Raw genomic sequence first — 3,746 nt, forward strand, 5'->3', positions numbered from 1 at the left:
ATTACATAAATCATGACTTCTTATTCTCGCTGACCTCCTGATTCTATCCCGTACCTGCAACCTGGGGGATTAAGGGAATGGGGTGAGCTACTAGAGCCCAGTGAGCAGAATAATAAAACATTATATTTAACATTCATGCTTTTATGAAATGCATCACATCACAAACAAATCACATCAAGGATGAACTTGTCACCTATAGCCCTTTAAATAATCCAATCATGCCAGGGGCGTAGTGCAGGCCACACCTGGTCTTTCTCTTGCACATAACATATCATACATATCCATTAGTGCCGGGGGCGTAGTGCAGGCCACACCCGGACTTTCTTTTACATTATGCCAGGGGCGTAGTGCAGGCCACACCTGGACTTCCATATCACATCATATCATATCTCATCATAGTGAGGGCTAAAGGATCATTCAACATTCATCCACATCAACAACATAATATGCAATGCAACATATTTGTGAATTCTAATGCAAACAACCTAATATATCATATGGCATTCGTGATGCATGAACATGCTCAATTTTATTTATTTGCTTTGGAAATAAAGGTCCATTCTACTCACCTCAGGCTAGCTCTGACAAGACACTGAAGCAGCTATCTCACTGCTGGGGTCCTCGGTTCCTCGGGTCCGAACCTACACAGGTGGACTCAAATGAGGGACCAAACATACATGAACATGACTCTAAAAATAATCCCCAAAAACCCCCTAAAACACCTTAAAACACTCATAGAAAACATGCAAAGGAAGGCTGAACAGGGCACTTTTGGCGGCAGGTTTAGAGGCCGAAAGTCCCTCCAAAGCCGAAACTCAGCCACTTTCGGCGGCACCTTCGGCGGCCGAAAGTCCCTTCTAGAGACGAAACTCATGCATGTTCGGCGGTACCTTCAGCGGCCGAAACTCCCCTCCAGAGCCAAAAGTCCAACTTTTGAGGGCAAGGTTCGGCAGCCAAAGGCTTGCCTCCACAGGCAGGTTCGGCGGCCGAAATTCCTTCGGCTGCCGAACCTGAGTTCTTCCAAAGGGCAGAACTCAGCCTCCACAATGCACATTTGCTTTCCAACACCTTCCAACTCAAAACCAACACTTCCACAACATGCATACACACATACATAAGCTCATAGGGGCCTCAAACTGTCCTAAACCCCAACTACAACACATCAAACATACATATACAACACACATTGCTCAAAAACTCAACATTTACCCTAACAACATTCAACTAACCTAAACATGCATTTCTACCCCAAAAACTTTCATAAAACTAGTTTAAAACATGAAATGAGCTAAGGATCTACTCTTACCTCTTGGAGATCGAGAGGGGAGGCGATCTAAACTTGGAGATGGGAGAAATCTAGTTCCTTGGGTCTCCAAGCTCCAAAACTCGATCTTAGCTCCAAAACTCTTCAAAACCAAGTTAGAACTCGTTAAAACTTGAAAGGTTGAGGGAAAATCATCAAAAATCAACCATGGGAGAGCATCGACTCACCGTTGGCCGAAAATAGGGAGAAAGCTCGCCCGTTTCGGCCATGGAGCCCTTTTTTAGGGGCTGGCCAGACCACCTTCGGAAGTCTAAAGTGCCTCCAAAACTCATGCATGCTTGGCGGCCGAACATGAGGTTCGACGACCGAACATGAACCACATTCGGAAGCCTAACGTGCCCCCCTAAACTATCCCACGTTCGGCGGTCGAACATGAGATTCGGCGGCCGAACTTGGAAATGCCTCCATGGTCTTTTTCATTTAAAACCCAATTTCTTTCTTAATTAAAACTATAAAATACATTAAAACATTTTATGAAAACATGATTTTACCCTTCTAGAGGTTTCCGACAATCGAGATTCCACCGGACGGTAGGAATTCCGATACCGGAGTCTAGCCGGGTATTACAGTTTGATTTTAATATTTTCAATGAAATAACTCTTTTGATTTGTTTCCTAAGAGGGATGGATATTCTATGATCTTTGGGAGAAGTCATACCGTGAAATCTAGACTGAAACGCAAGAAATCATGCATTCTTTAAAGGGAATATATGATTTTATTTCTTTTTTCACGTCAGGTGTGCTTTTATTGCTGTTCTGAGATTTTTCTAGAGACATGGGTAAATTTTTGGTCAAGTTTGTTCAGTTACTACGCATAATCAACTTATTTTCTCATTGATTTTGGCTCATTTTTTCAATTTTCAATTTTCTGCAAAAATATGACAAAAAGCACAGAATTAATAGAAAATCACTTAGATAGATGATAGAAAAGAAGGAGAATATATACTAAATTTGTGTTCTATCAAATTCTCCCACACTTGAACCATGTTTGCCCTCAAGCATTCAAATAATTTAGATCAACTCCACTTTTTTATCTAGACTTTTGGATTGAAGCACAATAGTATACTAGCATGCATATAACTAACAATTGAAGGAGTCACATTGCAAACAATAATCCCAAAAAAATCTTTGACATAAATAGGAGAACTCAAGCTATTCACACTCAATCACACAAGTAGTTAAGTAGCAGTCATAGAGTAGTCACTAGACATTATTTTAGCCAATTCTATTATTGTTCAATGTTAGTTTTTAAGTATGAAAATAAAGTATCCAAAGCTTTTTTATTTATTATTTATGAGCATTTATTCATCTCTTGCTTGAAATGTCATCACTATTTTGACGCAAAGGTATATATTTATGATACCCACCTCCGATTACTCAATTGGTTATAATTTCAAGTGGTTACTAGCACTACTCGCATCAAGTGTGAGGTGATTGGCGCTTATGAGCGGCCACTCTAATGCTTAAGTAATAAACTAGTAGAATGGACGAATGACTGTGTAGTTGTCGAGGCCGGTCAAAAATAACATTTTTTGTTATCCACAATTTTACAACTATAGATAGTGGTAAAAGGATTGAATCTACAATGAATTGATACTCACCTATTTTTCTATCAATACCCAAGTAAATAAACTGAAAATAAAGGGGGGGTTTGAGGTTGATGAACTAAACTAGAATTAGAAGTAGTAAAGTGAAGCAAATAATAAAATAACAAAATTCAATAATGAGAAAAGCCTAGTTGAAGCATCGGATCCACTTCAGTTGTTGGGATTGATCATTGACACTTAGATTCTTTTATTTGACTCAATAAATTAGTTATGGGGGTGGAAGAAGCTTCTCACCACTATATCCCTTCTTAAGTAGAGATTAACTGGGAAATGTTCTCTAATTAATCACTAATAAACAAATTGCCAAGAAACGTCCTTGGGGCTTTAGAATCATACAACTGTTAATTGCATTAAGAAATAGAGAGACTTAATTTTAGCTACCCAAACGTATGATGATCTTGCTAGATTATGCAATCTCCTTGGTTTTTATACTAAGAGTTACTTGTGTTTGAATAATTCAAGCAATTACGGACTTCAAACTATCCAAACTAACAAATTATCACTTTTCAATCAAGAATCAATGGGCCCTATTGATCTAAATAACAAAGTAATAATATAATTAAGCATGAAATTGCATAAATATCGACAAATAAAAGAATAACATAATAGGTCCAGATCTCCCAATCCATTAACAAACTGAAGTTTCACCTAATCTTCAACTAGAAAAAGGGGTTTCAGCCACTCATGGCTGAAACTAACATTAAAAACAAAGAAAGAAAACAAGAAGAAGGGACCGGCCGGCTGGGCGGCTACTGGAGGTGCGTGGCTGCTGGTGTGGTGATCTCCCTGAAAAGAATCCCCCCTTGGTTGCTGGAT

The sequence above is a fragment of the Manihot esculenta genome, chromosome 14 (genome assembly GCF_001659605.2).
Source record: "Manihot esculenta cultivar AM560-2 chromosome 14, M.esculenta_v8, whole genome shotgun sequence".
Classification (NCBI taxonomy): domain Eukaryota; kingdom Viridiplantae; phylum Streptophyta; class Magnoliopsida; order Malpighiales; family Euphorbiaceae; genus Manihot; species Manihot esculenta.